Consider the following 26,968-nt stretch of genomic DNA (forward strand, 5'->3'; position numbering starts at 1 on the left):
TAAAATAAAATAAAAATCACTGCACAAGAAAGATTTTGTTATTCAGCTTCCAGAGGAGTAACCATTTTAGTCCACTGTAGTGAAAACAGACTCGTGGTACTTTGAAGATTAACAAAGTTATCATAGCATAAATTAATCCTGGAAGAATGTGCATCATAATAAACCTGGACTATTTTTAATTCAAATAACTGGAGTTTGGCATCTTACAGAAGCATCTCTCTTAAATGTTAGATGGACCCCCTTATTATTCACTAATGATAAGAAAATACCCCCCCACACACACACCATTATCATTAAGACTGACCAACGTTTACAATAAACCCCCTCCCCCCCCCCCCCCCCCCATTGGCAGACTCCTGATCCACAAATCTGACTGCTCACAGATGGGCACATCCCATATTATTCAGTGGTGGTGACATGGATATGCACATGCTGAAGTGTGCACATTTATGTTGCTGGCATTGAATAATATGGGGCACAATTATCTGCATTTTTAGCATCTGTGCGAGGCTCCTGAACCGAACCCCTACTGATGCAGAGGGACCACCAAATTGGACTTGCAGATGCTCACCTAAGCAAAATAATAAGTTATAAAACTTTAATTTATATCCCGCTTTTTGTTACCACAATCAAAGCGGCGTACAACCTTAAAAAATACAATATATACAATCCCCCCCTTAAAAAAAGGATTAAACAATTCTATCCATTAAAATTACAGGTGATAAAATCTAAAAACAATACAATAATAAAATAACGGTGGGCAGAGTCCTCTCTTATATATGTCTGTGGGGGGAGCATTATATGGCCGGGTTCTATTCCAGGAAGGCCTGCCGGAAGAGATCCGTCTTGACAGCTTTTTTGAAGCTCTCTAGGTTGGTAATTTGACGGATCTTGTCCGGCAGGCTATTCCATAAAGTGGGAGCGATCGCAGAAAAAGTCCTCTGGGAGGTCGCCGTCAATCTGGTCTTTGAGGACTGCAACAAATTCCTCCCAGAGGATCTGAGCACATGGGGCAGATTATATGGAAGGAGGTGATCCCTTAAGTAGGTTGGGCCCAAGCCATGGAGGTCTTTAAAGGCAATGACCAACACCTTGTACTGTGCCTGGAAACGAATAGGCAGCCAGTGGAGTGATTTCAGTATTGGTGTAATATGGTCACTCTTAGTTGTTCCTGTAATCTATCTGGCTGCCATATTTTGTACCAGTTGAAGTTTCCGGACTAGGCATAAGGGTAGCCCCATGTAAAGCCCTTTGCAAAAATCAAGTCTTGAGGTTACCAGTGCATGTACTACAGTTTCAAGGTCACCTGGCTCCAGGAAAGGGCGCAGCTGACGTATCAGCCGAAGCTGATAACAGGCACTCTTGACTGTTGCATTCACCTGATTTCTCATCTGAAGCGACGAGTCGAGAAGCACCCCTAAGCTGCAAACACAGTCCTTTGAGGGGAGAGTGAACCCCTCTAAGGACTGGAGGTTGCAGCCCAATACCTGGTTTGGGGCCCCCTACCGTAACTACTTCCTTTTGTCTGGATTCAGCTTGAGCTTGTTTTCCCTCATTCAGTCCATTACTGCTGCAAGACATTGACTGAGGGGAGAAATGCCATCTGTCCTCATTGCTGATGACCAAGACATGGAGAAGTATATTTGGGTATCATTAGCATACTGATAACACCCTACTCCATGTCTATGGATGATTTCTCCCAGCGGCTTCATATAGATATTGAATAACATTGGAGACAGGATGGCGCCCTGAGGGACGCCACAATTAAGCTCTGTTTTTGAAGAGCAACTGACCCTGAGCATCACTCTCTGGAATCTACCTGAGAGGAAAGAACGGAACCACTGCAAAGCAGTGCCTCCAATTCCTAACTCTCTCAGGTGTTCCAAGAGGATGTCATGGTCTGTTGTTTATTTTTTGCAAGGACATGCATTAAGTTTCTGAACAAAGGCATGGTTCTTAACATCTTGCACATCTATCTGCAAAATGTTTCTACATTAAGATGGAATGGAATAAATCTTTCCAGATATAATTAGGTTGCAACTTTGTCATGTGATGTAACTTTCTCCAAGTTCATACAAGCATCCTAATAAAAGCAGCCATGGGAGCTCCCCTTTGAATTACAAAAGGAGTCATATGCAAACTGTGTCTCTCAAACCCAGTGAAATGTACAATGCAGGCTGAAGCAGTCTACAAAGATAAAATTAGGTTCAATGCCCTTCTTCTATTCAGAAATGAGTTCACAGTGCCTCTGGATGTTTTTGAATGATAAAATATCGATGCCATAAAAGCTTCAAACAGATGGTCAGAGGCTGAAGGGAACGATCATGCCATTGAAAGTGGGACACATGGGAAAAAGAAATGCATTGTCACTTTATTATGCAACCAAAGTTAACCCACATTTTTGGATTCAGAAATAAGTTTCTGAATTATGGGAACAGATCCTTATGGAAATAGAAAACATCCTTATAGAGTGTCATATCATTGTCACACCCAGTGTTTCCAGATAGCAGCTCTCCAGGTTTTCAAGCAAAAGTCATCCACCCTGCCCCAAAGATGCCAGGGACTGAACCTGGTACTTTATGCACACAAAGCATATACTACCATTATGATTTGACCCTCTTCTTTCAAGGACACAATAAATGTGAGGAACAGCAGGATGGTCATGTCAAACTGAGACCTCCACAGTACCCCTATGAATCTCAGCACGGGTGTCATCATTCTACATTTAGCTATGGGGAGACACTTTTGCAATCCTTCTTGCTCTCCAGGAAGCAAGAAATGGCTGCATAGCCTTCAGAGACTGTTCAATAAGTTGGCATGTGGTTTGGGCCCCCTGCAGAGGAAGGAAATACCAACCCCTGCAGCACCCCAAAAAGGTCATATATACATGTAAGGGAAATTTACATGTCTATACATCCCTAATAGGATTCCAGTCAATGTCTGCCAACAGTTCAGAAACATTTCTTCACATATTCAAGCTGCTGGAGTTTTCAGGACACTAATTGTTGGTTTTCTTTTGCAAAATATCTATTAAATTAACCTTTTCTCTGTTTCAGAATGTAACATATGGTCAAGAATTCCAAAATAAAATCACTTGTCAAGTCAACAGCTATGATATTAAGTGGAATGATGCATTTTCAGAGAAGCAATTTCATTGTATAAAAAAGACAACAACAACATGGCTTCAAGTTGAGGAAGAAGCAGAATCAATATTTGCCTGAAGAGGAGGTGGTGTTTTGTAGGATGTCAAGCAGTGGTGAATGAGATGCCAAAGAAGCGTATAGGAATTTGGCTCAACCCTGCAGAATCTACTAACAGCACAAAACATTTCAAACTCCGGTGTGGAGTGTAACACATCACTGCAGCCAATGCTCTACTGGATGTAGGCTCTACATGTATCACAATGATGTGAAACAACTCTTGGAAAGATTTAATTCTTACACACCATAAATAGCCCTGAACAGATTTCTGACATGTCCCAAGCTAAACAGTAATCTTTTGGTCACATAATTCAGGCCTATAAATACTAAGAACATCTGCCCAGGCTTCTGATGGATTGTTTTAAAAATACATGTTCCACCCAGATTTTTATGATCTGCACGGAGAAGCACTTTTCTCTGCTGGGGAAAGGCTCAGCTCATGCTTGCATAGAAGTCAGTAACAGCCTTGGTATGGCTGTCATTGGGGACTGCTGGCCTCTAGTCTGGCTCTGGCAGACAAGACCTTTCTTTCCATCTGGCCCACTTTCTTTCTTCTCAGGCTGGGCTTGCCTCTCTCTCTCCTTTTGTGCTCACAATCCCATAAGCAAGATACTTGCTTCCTGTAAAGAGTGAAAAAGGGAGAGCAAGAGAATGGCAGACAAATGACATGCAAGCTCAGAAACCCAGCCATGGAGTACAGCAGCTAGAGCAGCATAGCATCTTTTCTCAATTATTCTTTCAGATTATTCTCCATGGAAAAACTAAAGATGCCAACACACACTTTCCAACTGCCTTTCCAATGGTTTCCATTGCTGCCTCCTTCACTCCACTTCTTAGAACCTCTCAAAAATGGTTACCTCTTTGTAATGAAAACATGCTTCCTAAGATGCCACTAAAGTTTTTCTAGACATCACTTACAACTGTAATTTTGATGAACAAAAGGCACAGAATAAACCCTGTGCTATGTTGATTGGCTTTATCTTCTGACTTCTTCCACACCAATCTTTTTCTCCATAACCGGCAGCCTTCACAGATTCACTCACTGAGAATTACTGAGAATTTAGATGATCTTCCTACCCAAGTTTCTGCATCCTGGGTTCTCCCTGCTGTCATCTTGTTTTTGTGGTCTCCCTCCTCACTCTTAATCTGTAGTTTCCACAGCTATTGTAACACAAACCTGTTAGGTATGAACAAACACCATTATCTTACCAGGTTTAGTCAGAATGCACATGTCATCTTTTTATATTACTTGCCCAGCAATAACCATTGCTCAAGGATGGTGCAAATTTTAAAAAAGTTTTTTTCAATGTTGCCATACAGAAGTACCCAGTGCTCTCTGACCACCACCCCACCCCCAGAATTCCTATTTCAGCTGCACAGACATCCTTGTTCTTCCTTTTCTGCTATGAAAATGTTAACTAAGGGACAGCCTGTGAATAATTCAATCTGCCCTACCTTTTCAGGAGGACCAAATTATCAGTCTGTTTCATTATTTTCATTCCATTTCTTACCAATCAACTTGATTGTGTGGAGTGAAGTGAGGAAATGTGGTCAGACTTATCAAATTTGAGTAATTATTATCTGAACCACTATGTGAACTTGTTATGGCTTACTGTCAACACAATGTCAGAGATACTATGTTTTCCTCCCAGATCCATGTCTCTAATCTTTAACTGACTATTTTCTCCCCATGGAAATGAAAAGAGAGACTGGGTTAGGCTAGTGTCCATTATGCTACGGCATGCAGTTACTGAGTAGGAGGTAAATGGCTTCCTCTTGTACCCTTCAAACTTTTATAATGAATCATAGAGTTCCTTTTCAGCTTATCATGGGCTCTTCAATGAGAAGATCAGGACAGATCAGCCTCCCTAAAAGAAGTGCATGGAAAATTCTTTGGACCACAACCCCCAGAATTCCTAAGACAGTACCCCCATATTGGTTGGGAATTCTGGCAGTTGCAGTCCAAAGAAGTAATTTTGCAGCCTTTACTTAACAGATAGCAAGCCTGCAGATCACCATCTCTTCTTGTGAGATGTGGCTCACAAGGGACACAACACATGTTCTAGGTCATGGAGCTCAGTAAGTGAGGCACAGAGACCAAGCACATATACTACAGGTGGGAAGCATTTTTCAGCTCACAAGCCTTGTTCCAGTTTGGGAAGAGTATTAGGATCTGCATTCTAGCAGTGGGCAAGGCTGCAGGTACAAGTAGAACCAATGCAAACTGGGTATTGTCAGATGTAATTCTTACCAATTTGACCATTTCTCACCACATATATGAAGCACACCTCAATTTTACATGTGTCCACTTGGAGCAAGCCTCAGCTTCTCAGATGGCAAAGCACAGCCTGGTTCTTCACAACTGATTTTCAGACTGCAAAGCTCAGCTTAATTACACAGAACACCTTGCCAGGGTTAAACAGCTTCTTAATGCTTGTTGCAGAATGACAATAATATCAGAAGAAGCTTGCAGGCCGTACAGGGAACTCTAGTACTGGTCTTATCCTCTGGTAGTCCCACTTGGTCCTCCCATCCCTGTTCTAAAGCACGGCTCAAAATCCACTATAACTAACTCCTTTTCTGTGATAGACTCCTCAGCACATGAATCCATATGAAAAAGACTGGAAGGTAGTTGACATTTTGAAAGAGACTTTGGAAACAAGAAAGAGAATGACACAAAGTCACACTAAGAAATGTGTGTCCCCTGTCCATGTTAGCAAAGAGGATGCATGTAAAGCTTTAACTTTGCTCAGAATTATTCTTCCACCCCTACCATAGCACCCACACAACACTTTGCCAATATGTTCCAGAAGCCGCTACGGTAGACTGCATTGCTCTTTGAAGGCTTCCCTATGAAAAATGACTAGGCTACAGTCTCCATTTATGAAATGTCACTTGGTTAGGTATATCTGAAACAATCTAGTTTAATAAAAAGAAAAATGAACTGCCATGTGCTCTGGTTATAAAAGCCAGCACTGGACAATCAATCTGTCAATGCAAACATCTCCAGGGAATAAAAGTCTGTCTTGAAACTGGACTGCTGCTTTCCAGGGCCTAATCATGACTGAAAGGCACAAGTGAAATTGCAAATGCACAGCCTCCATAAGGAAATGAAGAGTTTGTTACTTTTCACACATATTGCAACTAATTAACAAAACTTTGAAACTCAAAGCTTACTTCCCCAGTGGCTCTTCAGTGAAGTCTGCATTTAGAAGGCCATAAACTCAGAGGGCAATCTCCTAACACATTGTTTTTTCTTTCTTTGTGAAGTCAATGTGAATCAGGTTAGCTATAACTTCCAGAAGGGAGCAGCCATATTAATATGCTAACAGGAAAAACAATGAAAAGTCTTGTGGAACATCCATGATTTTACTGTTCAATATTGCTAGCTATAATCCTCCCTGTGTGCCCTATATGGCTGAAAGATATCCAGTGAACATTTTTTTTTGTAAAACAAGGATGAGCAACCTGGTGTTCCCAATATGTTTTTAGACTATACCTCCCATCATCAACCATTGCCACACTGGGACTGATGGCAGCTGTAATCCAGATTTCATGGAAGCAACTGAGTTGTGCAGCCTCTGTTACAAGCATGTACTAAATATACAAACATAAACCATGTGGCTTAATGTGCAAGTTTACATTTACTGGTAATGAGGCATTTGTCATAGCAACTGATCAACATTTTACAGAGAAAGAACATACAGTCAGCCTCTGTATCTGCAGATTCTGTATCCGTAGCTTCAACCATCTACGTCTTTAAAATATACTATGTGTGTGTGTGTGTGTGTGTGTGTGTGTGTGTGTGTATAAATCCAAAATGCCAACTTTGATTTTGCCATTTTATATAAAGGACACCATTTTACTTCCCCATATCAGATTTTGAGCATTCACATATTTTCGTAACCACAGGGGTCCTGGAGCCAAAACCCAACAGATACCAAGGGCTACTGTATGTAAAAGGAAGTAATAAGTTGTTCAGGAGGGCATAGGAATGTAGTAAGAGGGCAAGGCATTTAGAAGAGAGGCAATGGCAGTATCCAGACCGGCGCAAAGCGCCGGCCTGGATACATACTAGGGTTGCCTTGTAGTGTCCTTTCCAGACGCCCCGCAACCCTAGTACATGGCCGCGGTGTTGTAATAGCGGCACCCTTTCTACATGGGCACCACCATTACGACGTCACGGCCGCGCCGCAGCCAAACAGCACAGCGCGGACTTGATGTCCTGGTGCTGCTGCAGGGTGCTTCTGGCTGCAGGATGCTCCTTCAGTTGTATTGCTGGTGCGGCCTTTAAACAGCCACGCCAGCAATACAAAGAGAAAGGGGCCGAGCAGCCCCTTTCTCCCTTTCCCCGCCACTGTCGGGGTGTCCTTGGGGCATGAAGCCCCAAGGACTCCCCTTCCCGGGCTGCTGGGAAGCGGCATTTTGCCATTTCCCCAAGGCCAGGAAAAGCAGTAGATCGGGGCCTCTGGAGCTGCTGCTGTGGCAGCTGAGGCCCCAATCCGTCAGGGAAAGGGGCGGGTGCAGGCCGCTCCAAAGGGGCGGTCTGTATCCCGCCAATGACAAGGAAGAGTTCAACAGCACAGGCAGCCCTTGTCTCATTGGTACATACTCTTGCTAGCCAACTGGCCTCAGTCTGTTGGAAGATTTCAAAAGTCTGTCTACTTATCATTCATGCCAACAACAGGAACTTTGTGATACTCCAGATGTTGCTGTACTGCAGTTCCCTGCATTACTTACTAATGGTTATATTGACTACAGCTGCTTGGAGCTGGAGTTCAACAACATCTGGAGAACTGCAATTTGCCCACCTCCACCTTAACAATCTATTTTATGCTACCAGTCCTGAGGAATAGCAAAATAAGGACTCAGCAAATGCAAAACCACTCAGAGTTAGGGGCTTTCCCAGCAGATAATGATCACCAATTTGCAGACATTAATCCTCTTTTGCATTAGCCTCCCAGCCTGAGGCCTGCCATCAGCACAGAAAAATACACATGCAAATCACTCCTGCATTCCCAGGCTCACACAGTATATATCTATATACCCACTTTTTTCCAGGCAAGCATTCCCTGACGATGCCAGCCACAGATGCTGACGAAACGTCAGGAAGAAAATCTTCTAGAACATGGCCACATAGCCCAAAAAACCCACAAAAAACTATGGATGCCAGCCATGAAAGCCTTCAACATCTTTTGTGACTATTGTTTCACACTGCATGACATCAATGAGGGCTATTCCAGAAACAACATACTTGCCCAGCAGACTGACAGGGATAGGACTCCTCTCCACTTCTAGATTTCCACGACCAAGGTGTGTGTTCACCCATGTATAAAAGAGCATTCAGTCACATGAGCCCCCAAATATAGTCTAAAGTAGGACAGCCCTAGCAGCGGTTTTCGCTGTCTTGGTGAGACGTAGTGGTGAACCAGACAGATCAGATATTTGCTACCATGTAGCTACTTTGGTGACAGCCACACCGTTCACTTGGTGACCTTGGGCTAGCCCCATTCTCTCAGACTCAGAAGAAGGCAATGGCAAACCCCCTCTGAACACATTGTGCCAATAATACTCCATGATAGGTTCACTTCAGGGTCAGAAACTATTTGAGGGCACACAGTAACAACAACACCTATTTCTAATTCCTGTTTTACTTCCTCTTCAAAATACACCTGTGCAAATGCCAAACAAATACCAGTTCTATTTTTCATCTACCTCCCCCTGACTGGAGGGCCATGTAAGATCGATTAGGAGGCCAGATTGGCAGGGGTTCTGGTGCTAAAACTATTCTACAGATATCCATCTTTGGAAGTATGTATGCTGCTGCCAATCTATGGTAAAACTTTGTGTTTTTATTCTTCAAGCTAAATTCTACTGGGAATGACACATCACACAGGGACATGAGAGAGGGCCTTTTTCTGCAGTGGTACCACATTTATGGTATGTCCTCTCCTTAAAGACCCACTTGGTGCCACATTGGTTCCTTTTAGCCATCAACTTAAAACATGGTTTTGTAAAGTGTTTGGAATCTTATTACTTATTATTTCTTGACATGTACATGTACATGTATTAAATTGTTTTAGCCTTTTTGGTTGTTTCCATCTGGTGATTTATTTAATATACTTTAATCCTATTTAGAATAATTCTGTTACAATCATAGAGTAGGAACAGACCACAAGGGCCATCCAGTCCAACCCCTTGCCATGAAGGAAGACACAATCAAAACACTTTCAACAGATGGCCATTCAGCCTCTGTTTAAAAACCTCCAAAGGAGGAGACTCCACCACTCTCTGAAGGAGTGTGTTCCACTGTCAACCAGCTCTTACTGTCAGGAAGGTCTTCCTAATGTTTAAGTGGAATCTCTTTTCCTGTAGTTTGAGTCCACTGCTCCATAGCTTAGTCTCTGGAGAAGCACAAAAGAAACTTGCTCCATCTTCAGCATGACAGCCCGTCAAATATTTAAATAGGGTTATCATATCACCGCTTAACCTTCTCTTCTCCAGGCTAAACACATACAGCTCCCTAAGTCACTCCTCATAGGGCATGGTTTCCAGACCATTCCCCATTTTGGTTACCCTCTTCTCCAGCTTCTCAACTTCATTTTTGAATTGTGATGCAGTATTCCAAGTGAGGCCTGAACAAAGCAGAGAAGAATGATAATACAGTGCTGTTTTTATCTGCAATTGTTTTAAACTGTTTTAATTGTATGCCATCCTGAGCACCCACAATAGAGGGCAGCGTAGAAATATTTAAATAAAGAAATACGGCTGGGTTGCAGAAGACCTGTGCTTCCTACTGAACCTTTAGTGTAGAGATGGACAACTTGCACTCCTCCAAATGTTACTGCACTACAAGTTGAATCAGCCCCAGCCAGCATCACCAAATGGGAGCTGCAGTTCAACAACATCTAGAGGTCAACCCACATCCATCCCTGACTGATCCTATGCTACAAACTCTCCTATACCTAGATAACCTTGAAACTGTGAAGTCGAAGGCTTTTATGGCTGGCATCCATGGTTTTTTTGTGGGTTTTTCGGGCTATGTGGCCATGTTCTAGCAGTTTCCAAAACTATGGATGCTGGCCATGAAAGCCTTCGACTTCACATTGGAAATCTCTACAGGGAGAAATTGTTCCAAGACACTTGGAGACTGGAAAGCTCCAGACCAGGAAAGCACATCTACTCTGCTCACTAACTTTCTTGCAGAGACACAGACACCATACCACAATTTCTCACAGCAAAAAGGACCTTCAAATCACCACGGGCCAACCGCATCTACAACAGGATGGAACATGCTCTGTTATGGGAGAGAATACACACCACCCGCAAAGAACTGGACAACATAGACAAGGAACTGCTTCCACTCCACCTCAGCATCAGCCAAAAATATGAACACCCAAGACTGGGACAAAATTGACAGCCTCACCTACAGGAAAATGGAAAAAGATATGGCAGATCACATCAAAACACAAAAACAAAAATTCAACAAATGCCATAAAAACCAGCTTAAAAACCACATTGGATACATCGCGGACCATCATCAATCTCACACAGCGGCAACTTTCAAATGAGGAAGCATCCATCCTGGCCAAAGGAGGCAACTTTGCAGTAACCACCACCAGAATCCCTGTTGAAGACATCATTGCCCAGATGGAATCCACCCTCCACCACCTCCTAGAGGAGGAAGCAGAAGAAATAAGAGGGGAAACAGCAAGGATTCTGCGCAAGGCAAAACCACTTCCCAGCAACATAACCAAAAAAGAAAGAAAAGCCATCAAGTACCTCAATTCAGATCCAGAAATCACCATTCTCCCAGCAGACAAAGGCAATGCCACAGTAATCATGGAAACAGAACAATACAAACAAAATAAATAAATAAATGAACTCCTGGATCCTATAGTATACAAAAAGCTGAAACAAGACCCAACCAGCAAAATCACCAGAAAAATGAACACCCTGATCAAAAACTCCTCAATTCAGCCAACCACAAGACAAAGTTTGTGCAAATCTCAGGCTCTCCCACCAAGACTATATGGACTTCCCAAGATCCACAAGGATTCCATTCCATTCCGACCCATAGTGAGTGCCACTGGATCCCCCACATATGACTTGGCCAGGTTTCTGGCCACACAGTTACAAATCCATATAGGGCAGAACCCCCACTACATCAAGGACTCAGCTCACTTTATAGGAAAAATCAATAACCTTGAACTAAAACATGGAGACATATTAATCAGCTTTGATGTGGTCCCCCTGTTCACCAAAGTCTCCATAATGGACACTTTATCCAACAGATTTTTCCAGAAGACATCACAGTCGTGTTCAAACATTGCCTCACCACAAGCTATTTTCAGTGGGACAATGGATTCTACGAACAGAGAGATGGGGTAGCAATGGGAAGCCCCCAAAGCCCGGTGATAGCAAACTTTTACATGGAACACTTTGAAAAGCAAGCCCTGGAAACAGCACCGAAAAAGCCCACAACTTGGTTCCGATACGTGAATGATGCTTTCACCATTTGGAGCCATGGAGAAGAAGATCTGGCTGTATTCCTGAACCATGTGAACAACATCCACCCCAACATCCAGTTCACTATGGAAAAAGAAAAGGAAGGAACATTGCCATTCTTGGATGTCCTAGTAATCCGCAAACCGAACCAACATTTGAGTCACACAGTATACCGAAAACCCACACTGATACGTGCACAAGAACTCCAACCATTACCCAGGACAAAAAAGAAGCACAATCAAAACACTGGTAGACCGAGCAAAACACAACTGGAACCCCACTTCTTGGATGAGGAACTGAAGCACCTGGACCGGGCTCTACAGCTAATGGCTATTCCAGCTCAAACATCAGAAGGCTGTCAGGCTCAGGAAAACCCAGAGGAGGGAAGACAAGCAGCCACCCAAAGGGAAGGTATTTTTACCATGCATCAAAGGAGTCACAGACAGAACAGGCAAAGCATTGATGAAGCACAACCTGCACATGGTTTACAAACCGACGAAGAAAATCCAGCAAATGCTTTGCTCAGCCAAGGACCAGAAAGACCCTCTCACAGCCGCAGGAGTTTACCGCATACCATGCAGCTGCAGACAAGTCTACATAGGGACCACCAAACGCAGTGTGCAAACAAGAATCAAGGAACACGAGAGACACTGCAGACTGGGCCAGCCAGAAAAATCAGCAGTAGCAGAACATGCCATAAACCATCCTGGGCATAAAATACTGTTTGAAAACACTGAAATTCTGGACCATGCCAACCACTACCATGTCAGGATGCACAGGGAAGCCATTGAAATACACAAACACCTGGACAATTTCAACAGAAAAGAGGACACTCTTAAAGTAAACAAGGTTTGGCTATCAGTCCTGAAAGACAGCAAGATAAAGACTCAACAAATGCAAATGAGAAATCTCCCAGCAGACAATGAGCACTATCAAGCAGACATTAATCCTCTTGTGCAGACCCTCACACCCTGAGACCTGCCATTACAACAGACAATATGCATGCAAATTACTCCTGCCTTTCCAGGTCACACAATATATATAGCCAAGTCCTTTCCAGGCAAACATTCTCTGAAGATGCCAGATGTTGGCAAAACATTATGAAGAAACTCTGCTAGAACATGGCCACATAGCCCGAAAGATTCACAAAAAACTAACCTTGAAACTGCTTTCAATACGTTAGAAATTATTCACAGGGCTTAAACTCACATGACGTTTAATCTCATTAATACTCTTGAAATTAATGCATCATCTTCTGTTGTGGCTCCACAGTAGCTTAAAAAAGAGAGAACAATCTCCATGAAGCAGTTTAGGGCAGTATATCCCCCAAAATGTTATCTGTTTATATATATCTTCCATTCTTTCCCACTGGAGTTCAGGGCAGCCAACAGCCTTCACACTAAATTATCCCCCATTACAAGATTCTGGGGGAAAATGCAATAAAGCCAACAACAACAGATAAAACACTAGCATATAAGAGTAACACTCCTGTTTTACTACCATGCACAGGATGCAAAGTTTATAATCACTATAGCTATGTTGTGTTTATAATCATAACTGTGCTAACTTGTTTAAAAAAAATGGGGGGGGGGGGAAGGCACATAGGAAGTCAAGCTTCAAGGCCAGCCCTTGTGATTCTCCTGCAATAAAGAGGTTTATAGAACACTCAGCCTTACATTTATTAACCGTGGTGGCTGTCCTAACAACAACAAGCCCTACCATGCAGAAGTGCCATTGTAACAGCTTGCAAAAGGACTATGATATAATACTACAAGACTTATGCTAACATGAGGGGCACCGTCTTTCCTATATAATCTGCATCAGCCTATTTGTCAGAGACACAGATATGCTAAATCTGAAATATCAGTATGCAATCTCACAGCACCTTTGAGACTGAGTGAAATAAATTGCAGCATAACCTTTTGTAGACTTGGTCTACTTCCTCAGATGCATGGAGGAAGTAGGCCAAGTTTATGAAAGATTATGCTGCTTCCTTCACTCAGTCAGTCTCACAGCTGCTACAAGATTCCTTTGCAAGCCCATTATCTATTATTATAAGTCCTGTGTGGGAATTGTTTAAATTGTCACTTTATGAATCAGTCTCAAAGTTGACCCATAAAAGTCCACACATAGGCCTGTTACAGACTGTCAAAATAAAGCTGCTTCGGGTCTCTTTGGAGGGATGCTGTTTAAATGATGCATGCATCCGATGAATCCGGAAGCTGCACTCCAGTACAGTGGTACCCCGGGATACGAATGCGCCGGGTTACGAATTTTTCGGGATACGAAAAAATCCCATAGGGATTTATTGCTTCGGCTTACGAAGGTTTCTTCGGGTTACGAAAAAACCGCGGCGCTATTTTCCGCCACCGGAGGGCAGCAGAGAGCTATTTTTCCATTAGCGCCTATGGGAATTCGGCTTACGAAGGTATTTCGGGTTACGAAATTAACCGCGGAACGAATTAATTTCGTAACCCGGGGTACCACTGTACTTAGGAATGGAGTGTGGCTTTGGAGCGACCTCCGGACTCTTAGGACCCATGCATCATTTAAATAGCATGCCTCCAAAGAGACCCGAAGCAACTTTATTTTGGCAGTCTGTAACAGGCCTATGTGTGGTTTCCCATGGCCAATCAGGGATTTGAACCCTGGTCTCCAACACTCACACACTACACCATGCTGGCTCTACTGATTAAATGCCAGCTAGGCACAGTAATCAATGACAATGCCTATTCAGGGCAACCTCTCACAAATGTTGCATCCACACTGCAGAAATAATACAGTTTGACACCGCTTTAACTCCCATGGTTCAATGCTACGGAATTTTGGGATTTGTAGTTTTGTGAGGTATTTAGCTTTTTCTGTCAGAGATCTCTAATGCCACAACAAACTAAAAATACAAATCTCTGCAGTCTGATGAAATAATAGGCTAAAACAACCTTCCCTAAGCTAGTCCCCACAAATGGAATGGACTTCAAATCTCAGCACTCGCTAGAAATGTTGGGAGCTGGAATCCAACACATCTGCAGGGAATCAGGTTGAGGAGGCTGATCTAAAAGGAACATGATAAATCTGTATGCTTTACAAATCATAAGCAGTAAGTTTTTAAATTTTATGAGTCTAAAAAAGAAAAAGTATTGTTTTCTCAAAGAAACCATATGGAACAAATTTCATCTTAAGCCACGATGTGAGGAAACATGCCTATCAGTCAGTATTAATAGTAAATGTCCTTTCTGAATTGCTTTTATGTTGATACTGATCACAGCTGCATTGAGTGAAACAAGAATGCAACTGCATAGATTTTTAATGAAAAATATAGAACCCCTTAAAAACCTTGTCTGAGTTATTATAATTGACTTGTAAACTGAGAGTTTGAAGTAAAGAGAAACACAATTCACTTCCAAGGAAAGAATCCAGATGAAGCCTTTAAGGATGCCTTTTAAACTCTGGCTACTGCATCTTTGTTTTATAGACAGTTTCCACAGGTCAAGAATTGTGTTTACCGTGGATTTTCACAACCTGTAATCCAGAAGGAAAACAGATGCAGTAGTTCTACTCATCATAGTCTTCCAGCCCCAGTCTCATTTCATCCTATCACAGGCATTACAGCAACGCTTCCTGTATGTTTCTCTCTGAAGATGCTGCCGAAACGTCAGGAATAAACTCTTATGTGTATGAATTGTACTGTATGTTTTGTACAATTTCAAGTAGCCTGTAACCCCGCTTCAATCCATTGGGAGAGGCGGGGAAACATAAATATATTATTATTATTATTATTATTATTATTACTACTACTACTACTACTATTACAGAACATGGCCACATAACCCGAAAAACCCATAAAAAAAGCTTCCTGTATGCTTCAGTCCAACTACTTAACCTGAATCGTTTGGATTTAATGACCTGTACCTACTTAAGGTGCATTTGCTGTCCATTAGTCGCTGTCCCTGACAGAAGCCAGCTTCACACCAGCAGCAGTCTAAAATATCAGGACAATTTTTTTGCCAGGTATTACCACTAAGACTAAGCACTGATCTGCAAGGCACCAAAGCTAATGAACTGGGGACTATGGTCACAGTGCCCAAGGACATGAACTGGTAGCACGGGTAACACCAGCTCTGACATTCTCTGGCACACTCAAACTGCAGTGTGCCTCCCTCCAATCCGTGAAGAAAGATGGCAGAGTAGCTCCATCTACCACTTTCAATCCAGTAAGCGTCAGCCAATACAAGAAGCTAGCAAATTTCCACAGACTGTGCTGCTCATCAGCTGAGTCCATGCTCCAGTTGACCACCTTCTCTAAGCCAGCAGCCCCAACCATAGGACGCCACATCCCCAACATGAGGACTGGCTGAAGTACATTCACTGCAACTTGCCTGATGCCTCTCTCTTCTCACGATGAGAACAAGGGTGGGAATCATGGGCCCCTGAAGCTGTCATTGAAGAGAATCTGCCAGAATTTATCCCACTGGCTGGAGCTGCTGGGAGATGCAATCCAACAGAATCCGGGGGGGGGGGGGCTGCATAATTCCCACCCCTGACACAGAAGGTAAGTGTGAAATTTCAAGCATGCTATATATTCCAAGGCAACGTGTTTTGTAGGCCAACAAAGCAGAGAAAAAGTAAACTCCCTCAAATCTGCCATTTCCTTTTGAAGGAAATCCTTAAACATGTTGGTCAAGCCATGTTTGGACTACAACTCCCACCAGCTCTGCTCATCATGACCAATAAGGTACTGTGGGAGATGTAGTGCAAAATATTTCAAGTACTTTCTATATACCTAACATGGTGATTTTATGCCAAAACAAAATTTCACACAATACTTTATAGTTTCCTAAAGTAACAAAGCAATGAAGTGACTTTCAATCTGTAAAGGATGACCTTTTTCAAACAAAATTTTAAATTAAAAAAAATCCACATTCAATTCACCCCAAAGAATGAAAAACATTTTTTAACCACAGCTTCAAAACTTCCAGAAATGTTACATTTCTAGCAGCAATTCTTAACACAACCTCCTGCTAACATTGCCGCTTTCTCTTCACACCGGATTGCAATTCCCCTTAGTACCCAGCAGCCAAATCCACATCGGAAGAACAGAGGGAAGCACATCTAACTTTCCACATTACTGCACTTCATTCTTCTAGTGCTGCTTTTCCACCTTTACTGCTCTGGCTGCCTCCTGTTGCATTCTGGGGTTTGTAGTTCAGTGAGGCCTAAGAGCTCTCTGGCTGAGGATTCTGAATGCCTCCTTCATAAACTGCAAATCCCAGAATGTAACAGGAGGCAGCCAGGGCAGTAAACGTGGAACAGCAGCACTATAAGAGTGTAGTGCGGTAACGTGGTGGGTACCAGAATCAGTTAAGACTTCTTTCTCATGCTCCACAGGGAGCTCTGTCACTGATGAACCAAAGGGCATCATCCTTCCCAGGCCATCAAGAATAGAAGTCCATCCCCAATATTGTCTTAAACAATGTCTCCCACACATTAGGTATGCAGAAAAGTAATATCCTAGTCCCCCTACTCACTAGACAGCCTTGGGAAACACCCCAGCTGAAAACAGCCAGCCAGAAACTTTACAAATATCACAAACCGCCTCCTCTTAAGGGAGACTTAAAACCTAATTCATGGCAGCTCAAAGCTAGTCACAGAATCTTGCAAAGACCAAATTACACACAGCAACCCAATGAAAGTTTTCCTACGGAACTTGATTTCCCAGTATCTCCTAATATATTGACATTAATCTGTTTGCAGGAGAGGCGTGCCACTCATTGAGACTAATTCTTCCTTGTCCTGAGTTCTCAGGAGCAGTCTCCTTAATACCTTGCTAGGTAGGCATCCTTCCTTCTGTGGGTTATACTCACAAAGCTTTTGTGTCTCCATAATAAAATGAGATCTGTACTGAGTTTCCCCTCTCAAACCATTGCCTCCCACCCCTTTTGGGATATTTCTGTTTTCTTTATTGCATCTACACCCCATGATTGACTGTTGGCCAAGCCAAGTGTGGTGGCTCATCCTTGCCCCCACCAAAAAAAGATCATTTTGTATTAGTATTTTTTGAAATTTTACAAAACAAAACAAATTTAATATTCTTTCCATCCATACATGTACTTTTGCATCTCATTCATTTTTTTTAAATCCTAAGTATCCCCTCAGTGCACCCCTTTCTCCCCGGAGCCATTCCTGTCTTTATACTCCATCCAAAATTTTTTACTCCTCCTGTGGAGGTAATTTCCCATCTTCTTTTCTTAGTACATTTTCAATAAATGTTTTCCATATTTCGTCAAAATCATTTCTTTTCCATAATCCTTTTTTTTCTTTCAATTTACATGTTAATTTCCAAACGTCTTTATACCAATCCTTCAATTTTACATTTATTTTTGTTTTCCAATTTCTTGCTATGATTAATCACGCAACAGTAAACAAATTAGTTACAAAGTTTTTTCTTCTTCTTTCCATTCTACTTCATTGTATATTGATAACAATACTATGTTTGGTTTTCTATCTATCTTTATATTCATAATATTTTCTATCTCTAATATTACTATTTCCCAAAATTTTGGTACATATTTACATTGCTACCACATATGTATATATGATCCTACTTCCTGACAACCTCTCCAACAATATTTTGAGTTATCTTTGTTTATATTATGTAATCTCACTGGTGTCAAATACCATTTCCAGATCAGTTTATAATAATTTCCCTTAATTTGCACAAATAAATTTTTCAAATGTCTTTGTTCCCAAATCTTATTCCATTCATTATCACAAATTTTCCATCCTAATTCATCTTCCCAGATTTCTTTTAAAATAATTTGATTTAATTTTTCCTCTTATTTTCCATTAATATTTTATAAATTTTACTAGTTGTACCTTTCATATTTTCATTTTCCTCCATTTCTTTTCCTTTCTGGATTATTTGTTCAAATTGTGTATATTTTCCTTCTTCTATATTTTTTTTCTTCCAATTTTTAAACCATTGTTCTATTTGCATAAAATGTAACCAGGACAAATTTATTCCCCTAAGTTTTTCTTTTATATTTTCTTTTCCTATTTTTAATTCCATCCAATTTTCTATTTTATCTATTTTTCTTTCCTTTTATTCTTTATCTAATAAATCTTTTAAATTTTTGGGAAAGATTTTTCCATTATTATTGGTGTTCTGTTTTTCTTCTCTTGGTTATACAAACAGATGTTTCACCATATACCAAAACAAAGAGAAAAATATCCTTTTCTGCAAAATTGTTTTACTTGAATTTCAAAACACTGCTAGAATCACCTGTAAAAACTATGATTTTAACATAAAAGAATGCTAGTCACTGGGCTTTGAAACTAACTTTTACAAGTTCCAACACATAATTTCTGTACTGCAGTACCAATAGCTCAATACCTACTGTAATACAGCATAAAAATATCCTGATTTCTGCAAGCAAGCTCAGCTCTACAAACACCAGATGTGTGTGGGAGGATAGAAGCAACTTTGTACTGAAATACGTGAAAAAGCTATAATTCCCTGAGAATAAGAATAGTGATGTTAATAAATAACAATATGTAATAGCAGCAATAGTAATAGCAGTCAAACCTAAATGACTGTCCAAAGTCAAAACCACTAAACCAAGGCTATCATACTTGAGAGGATGTGTCTCATTGGAAAAGACAATAATGCTTGGTAAAATGAAGAAAAGAAAAACAGTAAGATCATATTACAGATGGATTGATCCAATTGAGGAAGCCATAGCCCTAGGTTTGCCAGAATTGAGGGGGGGGGGTTTGAGGGGGTGAGCTCAGAGAAGTCTCTGATTCATAGGGTTGCCATAAATCAAAGCAGACAGATGGCAAATATCAACAAAACCAACAAAAACCTCATCTCTTCTTCCACCCTAAGAGGGGGAAAGTAGTGACTGAGCAGAACTCAGCTGTCATGCACCATCGGCTCAGCCAGGACACCAAGAACAGTAATTTTAAGTAGTAGCAAATTTAACAGAGGTCAGATCCTGACAGAGACACCATTCATAAACATACCAGAGGTCTCCATCAGTTCTGAAGGCTTGACCCTAAAGTGCTATTACAGATATGAAACAAAGCACCTGCCAACTATGAAATCTGATACACAGCTCAGCTGGTAGAGCATCAAACAGATGGTGTGAGGTCTACTTTTTCTTATAGTGAACTCAAGTTGTGAATGCCAGCAGGACTGTACCCACAACAGAACCACAATAAGAAAGTAGTAGTATCTGCACACTCAAGGCAACTCTGAGATTTGCAGGAGTATTACTGCAAATGGTGGCACAGTGATTAAATGCCTGTACTGCAGCCACTCACTCATAAATGATAAGGTTGCAAGTTCAATACCAGCAAAAGGGCTCAAGCTCAACTCAGGCTTGCACCCTTCTGAGGTCGCTAAAATGAATACCCAGATTGTTGGGGGCAATTAGCTAATACTTTGTAAACCGCATTAGGGAGTGCTTAAGTGCACTGATAAGTGGTATAGAAATGTACTTGCTATTGCTACTTGCTATTAGAATACACATTTATAAGTCTGTGTCTGGGGAAGCAGGGGAAAGCAAGACAGACTTCAAAAATTCTATTGCCTGATTTCATCATATCATTTTGATTTAATTTATCAGAAGTGATAATGTTACATCTACAGGCATGATTTTGACAGATGAATAGGAACTGAAACTCAGGATCCCTGTTCCAAATAACCCCATTTTAATCATCATATTTCCACACTTAGTATCACACAACAGGAAGAAGTTACTTTCCTCCTTCTCCCCACCCCACAAGCTTCTCAGCTCAAAGGCATGTGTGTGGGAGAAGCATGCACTCAAAAATTACACATTCCTCTTCTCAGTCTTCAAGGGCCCCACATTAGATCACAAGAAGGAAAAGGCACACCACTAATCACAAGCAGGAACACGCTTTTTTCAAAACCTGAAAGAACTTCCAAATGCTTTGTAAAGTCTGAAAGAAAGAAGATATTATTAAGATCATTCATCTTTTCTGAAGAAATAATGTCCAATATAAATTTAGAGACATGCTACTTTCTCAATTGGCTCTAATACATTTAGAGGCTTCTTGAATAATCAGAATATGCTGTCTATTTCTTTCTAAAGGAAAACCCCCCGCTGAATTGCAATAACCAACCTATTCAAGATTTCTGATGGTTTCAAGATCAGGTCACTATACCTGCACAAGGCCTACAGCAGTCTTCTCTAAGCTGGTGAGCTGCAAATATGTTGGATAACAATCCCAATGATCTTCACACAGCATGGGAGCTGTAGTCCAACACAATTACAGGGCAACAGTGAACTACTAACAGTGGACTACTACTGCTTACAAATAGTGAACTACCAAACTAGACGGATGCATTTGTCAGTATCATTCAAGAAGACCTTTGGTCTCAGTTTGAAGATTCCTTGAGATAAGAAATCCATTGGTGAGATATTCTTAATATTTATTGTCATCACAGTTAATAAAATCTTCTCAAACTAACACTATGAAGCTGAAAGGGATCTAAAAAGCTTTTTCTCCTGTGAAAAGTCAGTGATTCATGTACCACACACCTACTGATCACCCCATAAAATCCAGGCAGAAGGTATCATAACTGAATAACAAAGGCTCCCTGGCACATATCTGCTCAGTAGGCCCTTCTCTTCAATAAGCCACTCAAGCCTCATGTTACAAAAAAGGCAAAACTTGTCCTGTACAGAATAGGAGATGTCCAACAGGGCTTGTGGGCATGTCACAGAACTGAAGCAGTCTGGGCTTTACATAAGCAGCAGGAGGCAAGCTTATGAAAAAAGCACCTTAGTCTTACAGCAACAGAGACCATTTCTGTTATTTCTATATTATACATAAGTGTAATTTACACATGAAATCTCCAGATGGACATGAAGCAAGCACGAAGATGATTTTCTATCTGAACTCAAGCTGTACTTCTGTTAGACTGACTGTGTCAGCAGCTGGGAGTAGTTCAAACAACATTTTCTAAGTATGCAAACAATCTTAACTGGCATTTGCTGAATGCATACCCACATTCCCATGCAAAAATGCATCCAATCGCAGAAGTAGCCAGCAAGAACTTCCAACCAGAGGAGCCCTTTTTCCATCTGCCGCAGTCAAAAGGAGCCCTGGTGGCACAGTGGTTAAATGCCTGTACTGCAGCCATTCACTCAAAACCACAAGGTTGCGAGTTCAAGACCAGGAAAAGGGCCCAAGCTCGACTCAGGCTTGCATCCTTCCGAGGTCGCTAAAATGAGTACCCAGACTGTTGGGGGCAAATTAGCTTACTTGCTGTTCACCGCTATGATCTTTGGAATAGCGGTATATAAATAAAAAAAATGTAACCAACGCCAGCTCTTTAAACCCTGCATTTCTCCACCTGCAAATTCCCAAGGATACCCTTCTGCACTACTCACTGTCTAAGAGAAAACTGGGCATCAGTTCACTCCACACATCTGAGGAAATACATCAAGTCTACAAAAGCTTATGCTACAACTTTTGCAGTTATTCTGAAAGGTGCTACAAGATCACTTTTCATACTGATATTCCAGACTAACATGAACATGTCTCTGAAAATAAAACTAGTTAGTGAACAGTCATGAGTACAGACCCTAAATCAGCTCAAAACAAATCAGTTCATTTTCAGCAAATTTCAGGGGCATGCAAAATCGATATATCATGAACACTGTGCAGCTTCTAGGACAGGGATAGAGAATTGTGGCTCTTGAGATATTTCTGGACTTCCAGACTCTTAATCCTTCAGCGTTGATTATGCACGATATGGCTGCATCTGAGGAAGTAGGCTCAAGTCTACGAAAACTCATGCTACCAGCTTCTTTTTTTCAGTTACAGTACTCTCAAAGTGCTACAAGATCCCTCTGCATACTGATTTTCCAGACTAATACGGCTGTTTTGAACTGGTCAAAAATATTCAGTTCTATTACCTGTGCTTGAATCATGTTAACAGGCCTTTTATCACAATACAGATGTTTAACTTGTTTATCAGTGCTAAGGCGCTTATCCACATTACTATTTGAATTGCCACTCTAATTAACTTACATACACCTAACCATTAGCAATCACAGAGCCAAATCCAGAGTTAATCCTATGAGCAGGAGGCACATACAGCCCCATATACTCTGATACCTGGCTCTGGAGGACTAGTGGACCCTTCAGAACAACATGGAAGGTATTGGAAGCTTGAGTGGATAGGAAGAACGGCCTTGAGTTCCTCCTCCAGTAGGAAGGATTTGCTGGGTTCCTGGTTCCCTTTACCACTGTAAGGACCTTTCTGTTCAGAAGGCCAACCCTGGAGCTAACCTACTTTCACTATTTCTGATTTAATTCCCTCTGGCCTCACTGATAGCATTTCTCCTCTTCTTGCTGCACTTGCATGTTTGTATATTGACTTGTCAACTCAGGATGACATTTCATTCAATTACTTCTGGCCTAGATACAACTGCTAATCCCAGCTAGAGAAGAACCACTGAATCCATGACAATCAGCCATTGATTTAATGGGTCTGCTGTTGTTGAAGCTAGTAACAGGATTTAGCCCATTGTCCTTTTTGTTTCAACATAGGACCATAGCTGTTCTTTCAGAAACAGATCCAAGACAGCCCTTTCATTAGGGTTCTTTGTAGAAGTCATTTAGGTTTTCCTTCATAGCTGACATTCTCAGATCACTTAAACCTGGTGAGATAAGAGTGAAGTGTCTTCTTAGTATATCATCATATACCCTACCAACCACCACCTGCCAAGTACTATTGTCAGCCAGGGCACAGGGATGAAAAAATAACATTTGGCTAAAATAACATCCTAAGAGTTAGCAGACAAGACCTGTACTTTTAGAGGCTGCTTTTAGAATTGCAGAAGGTGGCACATTTTCAAGGTGGTGCAAGAACTGCTTGATCAGCAACTACCTGAACAGGCCAAGGGAGGAAAAACATCTTTTGCCATCCCACCTCCCTGGAACAAAAACCCCTTCCTTTACAAATAGTTTTGCAACTAGATTTCAAAGCAGGGAGAGGAGTGTGGGATTGGGGAACACATGGCTGCATTCACCACTACCAGCAGCTGAAATAGAGCCAAATCACAGCTTGGACTCCACTCATTGCCAGTGTAAGAAGCAAATGGGGCAAACTCCACAAAACATGTCCAGGAGTAGCTGTGTTGGCCTTGTAGCAAAGTACAGTAACAGCCCAAATCCACAAAATAGTGATAGCTGCTATGGGCTCAATAAAGCAAGGGTTCCCAACCAGGGGTACCTGTACCTGCAGGGAGTGTGAAATGGAAATTCAGAGAGTGTGACAAAGAGTGGCCCGTGTCCTTGAGAGATGTGTCAGGAGTCATCATTTCTCAACTGTTTCTGAATAAATTAGAATCCAATTGCTCAATTTAGATTTGCACATTGAGCAACTGGATTCTAATTTATTCAGAAACACTTTATGCACTGTGTTAAAAGCTTATATTTTTAAAGGTTCGGTGGGTTTAAAAATTGGAACTTAGACTTCACTGTCTTCAAGGGGGTGGGGGGGGGGGGGGGGCTGTTAACTTGAACCCAACATTTCCTAGGGGCAAGGGGCATAGAGAAGGTTGAGAACCACTGCAATAAAGGTAGCACTATTTGGGGGGAACTTGGGGGCAAACTCCAGGTGCACATCCCTAGCTGGCAGGAGGGCAAAGGTGTTAGAGCTGAGCAGGAGGGGGCACCCGCTCTAACGTCACCCTCAAACCCCTGGGATCAGGGTGACCAGAGGTCCTCCTATTCCAGGACACATCCTCCATTTCAACTTTCTGTCCAGGAGGAATTCCAAAATGTCTTCCATTTTGAGCATGACTAAGAAGCCCACTGAGTAGTACCATGTTTGCTCTTCCCCTTCAAGAAATGTTGCTGCATTTAGATTCAGTCAAGGCTTTGTTGCTAGTAAAGTACAGTTTTAAGCCTTTGCCTTGCTCAGAGTTCTATAAGTATATTGCAAGCCAAAAAGGAATTTTAAGCAATCAGAAAAAATACAGTTGAGTACATAATAAAATACAGTATATGCAATATAGCTGTTGGAAAGCCAGCCTGGTGTTGTGATTTGAGTGTTGGACAACAACTCTGGAGACCAGGGTTCAAATCCCTGCTCAGCCATGGAAACCCACTGGGTGACATTGGGTAAGTCACACTATCGCAGCCCTAGAGGAAAGCAAGAGCAAAACCCTCTCTGAATAAATCTTGCCAAGAAAACCCCTTTCTTCAGAGTCGCCATAAGTCAGAAACAACTTGAAGGCATGGAACAATATAATAATAATAATAATAATAATAATAATAATAATAATAATAATGATAACAAGCGGGGAACAACAACATTTAACAGATTAACAACATCAGTTAAGCACACATCAGTTAAAGACATATCAGTTTAAAAGAACAAATAAGATGTACACCGTTTTTTGTGTGGTTTTTGGGCTATGTGGCCGTGTTCTGGAAGAGTTTATTATAAGGAACATTATATGGAACAAACTCTTCCAGAATATGGCCACATAGCCCGAAAACCCCAGAAAAAACTATGGATTCCAGCCGTGAAAGCCTTCGACTTCACATAAGATACACACATGTTGAAACAATCCACATTTAAAATTCATCATTTAAAACTCGTGATTTAAAAACCATCAGGATAAGCCTGACAGAAGAGATTGATCTTGAATACCATCTTAAATTGAGATGGCATATGTTTCTTCCGGCAGGTCCTTCCACAGTCTAAAGGCAGCTGAAGAAAAGGTCATCTGGCTGACACTTGCCAACCTAGCCTTGGATGAATGGCGTAAACGTCTGGAAGAGGACCTGAATGCATGGGGCGGATTGTATGGGAGAAGGCAATATTGATGGCGACCTGGACCCAAGCCATGTAGGGCTTTAAAGGTAATAAGCAACAGTTTGTACCTTGCCCAGGTAGAAAGCTCTCTCTCTCTCATGAAATGAATTTATATTTCAATGAGTGTATGGAGCTTTTCTTGGGACATGTCCTCCTTCTTCCTTGAAGATCCTCCATTTTGTGGTGCCTCGTCCTTCTTTGCGGTGAGGACATCTGGTCACCCTGAAGGGGACCCAAGACCCCCATCTCTCCCAGGGACCCCCTTCCCCAGAATCCCAGGTCAGAAAAAGAGGGCCTCCACAATGCGGGGCGGCCAGATGAGTCCAAACCATCTCAATGGAGGACAAGGGGCCGCAAAATGTAGGACATTCAAGGAGAAATGGAGGGCATGCCCAAATAAAACCTTTTTTAAAAAACCACTCATAATATAAATGTGAAATCCCTACTGCTTCTTAAATCCTCATCAGAATGTAGGACGTTTTGTGAATTCCTCCTGGGCAGAAAACAAAAGCTAGAAACACACTTTGTAGATATGAATGTAATTAATGTACATAGGTAAAGGTCAAAGTATTCCCCATTGATAATATATACAAAATGTTTGTTTGTTTGTTTCCTTCTGGACAGAAAAAACAAAACAAAAACACTCTTAATACAGTATAAACATAAATATAAATTTTGACATATAAAATATTTATTTACATTTTAAAAGACAGAAAATAACAGCTTAAAACACTCATAAATATAAATTATATATATATATATATATATATATATATATATAATATTTATCCACATAGTGAGATAAATATGTATATAAATATGAAACCCATGAAGTCCTGTTCAAAATGGAGGACATTGGGGAAGAAGGCTGGAGTGGAGGACGGGTCCGGGAAAAGGAGGACGGGAGTGGTTCCCTCACTCAATCCCTGGGTCTGGGGTCCCTCAAACTTGTCCAAGTCTGCGCATGCTCCCCTCCGAGCGCAGCCACAAGTCAGGCAGTCCCAAGGCAACTCCCCCCACCAGAAAAAACCTGAAGGAAGGAGCCCCCTACCTCGGAGTGGTCGGGCCCGGCTGCTCACCAGGAAGCGCCACGGAAGCGACCAAGGCAAAGCCAAGAGGGGGAGGCGGCAGTGGCTGCCTTCACCGCCGCTGGCCCGCCACATGCCTCCCCGAAGCCACGCCCACTGTTAGCGAAGCCACGCCCACCAGTCGGCCTCTGAGGAGAGGACACGCCTCCCTCCTCCGGCGCTCCTCCGTGGCCCCGCCCACTGCCCCTCCCTTCCCAAACAAAACGTCATCCCTGAGAAACCGGAAGTTGGGCTTCTCGGTTCAGCAATCGCTCCTCCATTTCACAGTCGCCTTTCGTGACGTCACGAGTGGAAGGGGGGAAAGGGAG

At 41.9% G+C, this 26,968-nt stretch overlaps 1 protein-coding gene across 2 annotated transcripts in view; it reads right to left on the reverse strand.

Annotated features, from left to right (window-relative positions):
• The window catches only part of C1H11orf24 (chromosome 1 C11orf24 homolog), a 38,736-nt gene extending 11,979 nt beyond the window's left edge, over positions 1-26,757 (reverse strand). The window contains exons 1-2 of one of the 2 annotated variants that reach the window (XM_042437272.1): positions 26,624-26,744; positions 4,278-4,377 (exon numbers count right to left, since the gene is read on the reverse strand). The gene's annotated coding sequence lies outside the window, so the exon portion shown is untranslated. Of the gene's footprint in view, positions 1-4,277; positions 4,378-26,623 lie in introns of both variants that reach the window. The other variant, XM_042437261.1, reaches the window with a different exon arrangement.
• Positions 26,758-26,968: the final 211 nt, after the last annotated feature.

Source organism: Sceloporus undulatus, chromosome 1, assembly GCF_019175285.1.
Source record: "Sceloporus undulatus isolate JIND9_A2432 ecotype Alabama chromosome 1, SceUnd_v1.1, whole genome shotgun sequence".
NCBI classification, from domain to species: Eukaryota; Metazoa; Chordata; class Lepidosauria; order Squamata; family Phrynosomatidae; genus Sceloporus; species Sceloporus undulatus.